This window comes from Mixophyes fleayi, chromosome 6 (assembly GCF_038048845.1).
Source record: "Mixophyes fleayi isolate aMixFle1 chromosome 6, aMixFle1.hap1, whole genome shotgun sequence".
Lineage (NCBI taxonomy): Eukaryota > Metazoa > Chordata > Amphibia > Anura > Limnodynastidae > Mixophyes > Mixophyes fleayi.
Genome location: NC_134407.1, coordinates 215,870,739 through 215,879,277, shown reverse-complemented (window position 1 = coordinate 215,879,277; position 8,539 = coordinate 215,870,739).

The following is an 8,539-nucleotide window of genomic DNA, read 5'->3' as shown; positions in this document are numbered from 1 at the left end:
AAGCATCACCAAAACAGGTTATCTGCCTTTCTAGGGACATCAGGGTTCTATCATAAATTTGTACCTCAATACAGGTACCTGGCCAAACACCAGGGTAACCGGATGGGATAAAGAGCAAGCACAGTATGGTGATGATACAGAGGTGCAAGTTTGCTTTTACTTCACTGACAGATGTTTTAAACCAATGCTCTTATTTTGTACATCCCAGACAGTGAGCTCTAAACTGATACTGCCATGGTCAGGAGTTGTACTGAGATACTAGATGGTAGACTGGGGGGTGACCTCTGCCACCAAATAAAGGTAATGTCTGTTGATAGTGTGGGCCCTTAAGAAACTACAGCCAGGAAGCGACCCACTGTCCAGAACTAGCCAGACACAGCACCACGCCAGGAAGCGACCCACTGTCCAGAACTAGCCAAACACAGCACCACGCTAGGAAGCGACGTACTGTCCAGAACTAGCCAAACACAGCACCATGCCAGGAAGCGTCCCACTGTCCAGAACTAGCCAAACACAGCACCACGCTAGGAAGCGACGTACTGTCCAGAACTAGCCAGACACAGCACCACGCCAGGAAGCGACGTACTGTCCAGAACTAGCCAAACACAGCACACGCCAGGAAGCGACCCACTGTCCAGAACTAGCCAGACACAGCACCACGCTAGGAAGCGACCCACTGTCCAGAACTAGCCAAACACAGCACCATGCCAGGAAGCGACCCACTGTCCAGAACTAGCCAGACACAGCACACGCCAGGAAGCGTCCCACTGTCCAGAACTAGCCAAACACAGCACACGCCAGGAAGCGACCCACTGTCCAGAACTAGCCAGACACAGCACCACGCTAGGAAGCGACGTACTGTCCAGAACTAGCCAAACACAGCACCATGCCAGGAAGCGTCCCACTGTCCAGAACTAGCCAAACACAGCACCACGCTAGGAAGCGACGTACTGTCCAGAACTAGCCAAACACAGCACCACGCCAGGAAGCGACCCACTGTCCAGAACTAGCCAGACACAGCACACACCAGGAAGTGACCCACTGTCCAGAACTAGCCAGACACAGCACCACGCCAGGAAGCGACCCACTGTCCAGAACTAGCCAGACACAGCACCACGCCAGGAAGCGTCCCACTGTCCAGAACTAGCCAGACACAGCACACACCAGGAAGCGACCCACTGTCCAGAACTAGCCAGACACAGCACACACCAGGAAGCGACCCACTGTCCAGAACTAGCCAAACACAGCACCACGCCAGGAAGCGACCCACTGTCCAGAACTAGCCAAACACAGCACCACGCCAGGAAGCGACCCACTGTCCAGAACTAGCCAGACACAGCACCACGCCAGGAAGCGACCCACTGTCCAGAACTAGCCAGACACAGCACCACGCCAGGAAACTACCCACTGTCCAGAACTAGCCAGACACAGCACCACGCCAGGAAGCGTCCCACTGTCCAGAACTAGCCAGACACAGCACCACGCCAGGAAGCGACCCACTGTCCAGAACTAGCCAGACACAGCACCACGCCAGGAAGCGTCCCACTGTCCAGAACTAGCCAAACACAGCACCACGCCAGGAAGCGACCCACTGTCCAGAACTAGCCAAACACAGCACCATGCCAGGAAGCGTCCCACTGTCCAGAACTAGCCAAACACAGCACCACGCTAGGAAGCGACGTACTGTCCAGAACTAGCCAAACACAGCACCATGCCAGGAAGCGACCCACTGCCCAGAACTAGCCAGACACAGCACCACACCAGGAAGCGACCCACTGTCCAGAACTAGCCAAACACAGCACCACGCCAGGAAGCGACCCACTGTCCAGAACTAGCCAAACACAGCACCACGCCAGGAAGCGACCCACTGTCCAGAACTAGCCAAACACAGCACCATGCCAGGAAGCGACCCACTGCCCAGAACTAGCCAGACACAGCACCACACCAGGAAGCGACCCACTGTCCAGAACTAGCCAAACACAGCACCACGCCAGGAAGCGACCCACTGTCCAGAACTAGCCAGACACAGCACCACACCAGGAAGCGACCCACTGTCCAGAACTAGCCAGACACAGCACACCCCAGGAAGCGACCCACTGTCCAGAATTAGCCAGACACAGCACACACCAGGAAGCGACCCACATTCCCCAGAACTAGCCAGACACAGCACACGACAGGAAGTGACCCACTGTCCAGAACTAGCCAGACACAGCACATGCCAGGAAGGGACCCACTGTCCAGAAATAGCCACAGCACCACGCCAGGAAGCGACCCACTGTCCAGAACTAGCCAGACACAGCACATGCCAGGAAGGGACCCACTGTCCAGAACTAGCCAGACACAGCACATGCCAGGAAGGGACCCACTGTCCAGAAATAGCCAGACACAGCACCACGCCAGGAAGCGACCCACATTCTCCAGAACTAGCCAGACACAGCACAGGCCAGGAAGGGACCTACTGTCCAGAACTAGCCAGACACAGCACCACGCCAGGAAGCGACCCACATTCCCCAGAACTAGCCAGACACGGCACCACGCCAGGAAGCGACCCACTTGGACAGGACTTTAAGCCCAGCACCTGTAAAGGACAGTGCACTCCCTCTCCTCCAGGTGTGCTACCCTGCTATGATATGCAGAAATTGCGTAATTAAGCCCTCCCTCCACCACATTCATGGAGGATGCCTACTTTTCTGGGAGGAAATTCTGGGAGAGTAGACAACTATGAGATAGATAGAAATGGGATAGCTAGAAAATGTGATAGGTAGTTATGAGATAGATAAATATGGGACAGATAGATCGTTCTAGATAGATACCTCTATTCTGAGATCTCCCGAGGGCAACTTTTAAAAGTTGCCAAGTATGAGATAGACGGATACATAGATAGATAGATGTATATGGGATAGATAGATATGACAGCAGCCTTTCTCCTGAGTGACTTCCTGGTGTAGCGGGCAGGGTGAGTGCTCGCCTCAAATCGCATCATTTTGGCCACAACCACATGTGATGATTTTACTAGTTGGCAAGCATGGAGATAGATCATCAGATATATTACATCAAACATATAGATAATTAAATAGACATATAATTAGTTATATAGACATGAGATAGGTAGATAAATAAATAAGATATATTGAAGAAAGATGAATATTAAATAGACAAGTACAGTTCTTAGTGTAAAAGAAAAGCAGCCATTTTACTGTAGCCACTTCTTCAAAGATATGAAAATGAAATAGTCGACAACATTTATTTCTCTGGGTATATATATATATATATATATATATATATATATATATATATGTAAATCCTCTGTACACCAGAACTCCAGCACTACCTCTGTGTCACCTTCATGTAAACACGAGGATTAGACATTTGAGCGGCGGCCATTTTCCTGTAGACCACATCTTCTTCCGAGAGGACATGGAAATAACTCTCAGACATTCACTGTCCTGTCCCCATCTTCATAGCTTTACTTCTCTAGGTAAATACAACGTATACATCTTATATACACCATAATTACTGTACAATCTCTGTCTCTGTCTCCTACATACCAGCACAGGGGTCAGACGTCAGATACTGGAGCGGCGGCCATTTTGTTGTGGTTTATTGTAAGTCTATGATCTGTTCTCTTAAATACAGATACATGACTACAACTCCCATAATACACAGCGTGATGCTCTCTCTATTTCCTGTTCTAGGTCATGTGCAGGATCTGTGTTACTGAGCTGAGTGTCTGCTGGAAGAGGTGATAACTCTGATATTATTATTATTATTATTATTATTACTGAGCTGAGTGTCTGCTGGAAGAGGTGATAACTCTGAAATTATTATTATTATTATTATTATTATTATTATTACTGAGCCGAGTGTCTTCTGATGGAGTTAATAATTCTGATATTATTTATAATAATAATATCAGAATTATTCATTATTTAAGAAAACTCACTATTCAATAATAATAATATACTAAGATGTGACAACTGTACACTACAGATTTCAATGCTTATTATTATTATATATTATTTATAAAGCACCACAAGTGCCCGCAGCACTGTACAGAAGGCATACAGCAACAGTCATATTACCATACAATACAACAGAACAGTACATTACAATACAATATAGACATAACAGTACAGTACACAATACAGCTACGAATAGCCGACCGAGCAGCAATGACCTCTGGTTATTAATATTTTTCTGTGTATAGTAACCTACATCAATCATTGTCAGTGGTCTCCAAAGTTTCCCAAGGACAACTTTTTTGTTTTGTGTATTTGTAGGGGCTATGGCCCAGAAGAACATTCTTGACTAAAAGCATCTGATATAGAAAGGAAAAAAAAGGAGCGCACTAACAGGAAATGGCTATAGGTATAGCAGCTGAATTTACAGGGAAGTCCAACCTGAACAAATATACATATAATACATAAAATTCTGCGCTTAGACCTATATGTATGAAATAATTAGTGGGTGGGGGAGGGTTGCAAACTTTATATCAATTATACTGTACAATCATAAATATGACAACGATAAACATGAAATAAAAATGAAATAAAAACGTGGTACAGCAAAAAAGTCAATAATGGGCTGGAGTAAAATTTGCCCAATATCGGTACTAAGGCAAGGAATTGAATGCAAATGTTCATAAGTTAGGTCGCATCCAGCGACAACTCGGTTAAGAAGTTCAAACCATATGGGTCAGAGTCTATACTTGCACTTGGATGAGTCCAAGGGGATGTGTACATCCACGGAAATCTGATGATAAGTAAAAGTCAGTTTCCGGAAAGCTGTACTGATCCTGATCATTCAAGAGCACTATTTAATCAGCTATACCTCCGGACATACACAAACTACAGACAAACTGACGAAACGCGTTGGCTTATCAGAGAACACTTCCGGTCTCACTCGTGTGTTCCATCCTGGAACACACGCCGCTACCACACACTGTGAATACCAGCTTCTTTCATCTGTCTGAACGGCAGTCCTCACCATCACTCTTCCCCATGATCAGTAAAGCTTTCCGGAAACGGACTTTTACTTATCATCGGATTTAGATATTGGGCAAATTTAACTTCAGCCCATTATTGACTTTTTTGCTGTACCACATGTTTTTATTTCATTTTTATTTCATGTTTATCGTTGTCATATTTATGATTGTACCGTATAATTGATATAAAGTTTGCAACCCTCCTCCACCCACTAATTATTTCATACATATAGGTCTAAACGCAGAATTTCATGTATTATATGTAAAAGCATCTGATGTTCATGCCCCTCTTTTAATCAAAAAACGTTCATTCCAAACACCCCAATGAGCCTAATAAGGGTGTCTTATGACCACACATAAGTATATCCATTGTAACATCGACAGAGTTAAGGGTGGAGGAAGAGTGAAACATAAGAGGGGATTAAGCAGGAGGGGAGGGAGGGAATCTTAAAAAGAAAGAGGAAAGGGACAGGAGTAGGGGTAAAGAAGGAAAAGAGGAGTTATCAAGGGACAAAGAGGAATAGGTAAAAAGCCAGACATGGAATCTCGGTAAATATTAAGTATCCAGTATATAACTTGAAACTAATTCCGGAGCGTAAGTTTCAGCTCTAAGTGGTTCTTGGTTGGTCTACCCCGCAGGTGGTAAGCCAAGGTTGCCAGATATTTCGAAACTTGATGGGGATCGATCATTAATTATGCTTGTAATATGTTCACAGCGGTAAGTCTGCCAAGTTCTATTATATTCTAATTATTAGTTCTATATTATATTCTATTATTATATTAATAGGAAGGACAGGGGGGCATTTGTAGAGAGATGACTCTATGAATTAGATTGTGAACATTTTGCCAGAATCTCACCACCTTGGGGCATGACCACCAAATATGATGGGACATGGTCATTTCATAAAACTTTTATTATTATTATTATTATTATTATTATCTTTTATATATAAGGCGCCACAAAAGGTCTGCAGCGCCATACATGACATACACAGATGGCAGTGATCCATAACCCTTTACATGAAGAACAAAATACAAAGACCAGACATTATAAGTAAGCAAATATACAGAGAAAATGTTAATGCAGATAAAATTATTTACAGGACAGTGAGTGAGAGTGATGGAAGTGACCGGCGTGAATTAGGCCTGAGCTTAAGAAAACAGGGCTAGGGAAACAGAACAAGAGCTACAGAGGGTGATGGAATAGTAGAAAGAAAACAAAAGGAGGGACCTGCTTGTGAGATCTTACATTTTAAAGGAAAGGGGGAGACACAAATAATGTGGTATCAATTGGGGCATTGGGGGTGAAAGTCGAGAAAACAGTTAGGAGGAAAGTTAATAGGCTTGAATAAAGAAATGAGACTTAAGGGCACGCTGGAAGCCTTTGAGAGTAGAGGCTCACCTGATGGGGTGGTGGGAGATTGTTCCATAGCTGTGGAGCAGTCCGGTAGGTACAGATGAGGTTGGAGATGTAGGGGGGGGGGGATTAATAGAGAGCTTTGAAGGTGAGGAGTTTAAATTTAATTCTGTAGGCCACGGTGAGCCAGTGTAGTGACTGGCAGAGAGAGAGGGGAGGAAGACAAAAATAAGGTTGGCAGCAGTATTGAGGATAGATTTAAGTGGAGCAAGGTGAGAGTCAGGAAGGCCAAAGAGAAGGAGGTTACAATAATTCAAGGTTAGTAAATAAGAGTTTTGGTGGCTTCCGTGGTGAGAAAGGACTATATCTTGAGTATATTTTGAACGTGGAAGTAGCAGGATTTTGAGAGGGACAGAATGTGAGTTTTGAAGGAGAGGGAGGAGTCAAGTATGTATTTTTTTTTTCTTATTAACAGAAAGAGAGAGGGGGAAGTGAGAGAACCCCGGCAGGAAGGAAGATGATTAGTTCAGTCTTGGAAATATTGAGTTTAAGAAAGCACCGGGACATCCAAGATGGCATGGCTAAGAGGCAGCAGGAGGTACAAGACATAAGGGAAGTGAGAGGTCAGGGGATGAAAGACAGATTTGGGTATCATCAGCATAGAGGTGGTACTGAAGGCCAAAGGAGTGGATGAGGTCACCAAGAGTGGAGGTGTAGAGAGAGAAGAGCAGGGGGCCAAGAATTGAACCTTGGGGAACTCTGACAAGTAAGGGGGGGGGGCATGGAGTCATGTGTAGAGAAAAGGAGCATAGGGGAGATGAGAGCATGTTTAAAGGATAAGGGGAAGGTTTCAGAGGAGAGGGATGGGTTGAGAAGGTGGAAGCAGGACTCAAGAGAGAGGGAGCAGAGGAGGTGGGAGGGGGTGAGGTCATGTGAGCAGTAGAGGGGTGTTAGGAGCGGAGAAGGGTGTGAACTTCATCTGCAGATACCAGAGTGAAGAAAGAAAAGGGGGTTGGTTACGAAGTAGGGAGTACGGGATGGAGATAGGGTCCACAGGGGAGGTTGGAAGGAGGGAAAAATAGATAGGGAGAGGGAATTGCAAGAAGGGACTAATGGGAGGAGATGTCATGACATTTGACTCAATTTTGGAGGTGAAGTGGGTAGCAAAGTCGATAGCAGAGAGCGATGAAAGGAGTGGGGGAGAGAAGAGGAGGAAGTTGGCAGATGGTGGCAAAAAAGGCAACGGGATTGGAGAATTGGGTGACAATAAGAGCCTTAAAGAAGGATTGTTTTGAGAGTGATAGGGCAGAACTGTGAGAGGCAAGTATGGATTTGAAGTGAAGGAAGTCAGCATGAGTGTGTGACTTTCTCCAGAGCCGTTCTGCACTACAGGAGCATTTTTGAAGATAGCGGATAAGTTTGGAGTGACGCGGGGAACGACGAAGCTTGATGGTGATTGCCGGGGCGACAAAATCGAGAGCAGTGGCAAGGGTGTGATTATAGAAGGAGACGCCCTCGTTGTTACAAGAAAGAATGGTGATGGGGGAGAGGAGTGAGACCAGGGAGGAGAACATGGTATGATCAGTTTAGGGGTCAGGAAAGGTGAGAGGGATGGAAAGATGCTAAAAGAGAGTAGATGGTTGTCTGACCGAGGGAAAGGTAAATCGTTGAGATCGGAGACAGTACCGAGGTGTGAGAAGACCAGATCAAGGGAGTGGGTACTGCGGTGGGAGGGAGAGGAGGTCCATTGAAAAAGACCAAGTGAGGTAGACCAAGCAGTTTGGAAGCAGCAGGGTCTGAGGGATTGTCTATGGAGATATTAAAGTCCCCCAAGATGAGGGAGGAAAGGTCAGATGAGAGAAAGTGAGGGGAGTTAGGTGGCAAAGTGATCAAGCAATTGAGAGACGGGTCCAGGAGGACGGTAGATAACTGTAACACGGAGGTGGAAGAGGCGGATGGCGTGTACCTCAAAGGAGGAGAGGAGAGGGAAGGTTCGGGGGAAAGGACCCGAGAAATGCAGCAGGGGAAAAGATGTATACCATGGTTGTCCAACCTGCGGCCCAGCATGCCTGTAAATGTGGCCCAGCAGGAGTTTTGGTTGTGGCAAGGGGGCAGCGCTGAAAAAAAATAAAAAAAAAATACTTACCTTGCGGTCACGTCAGCTGGCGCTCCGGCTCCCTCCCTGGTCTCCTCCTCCG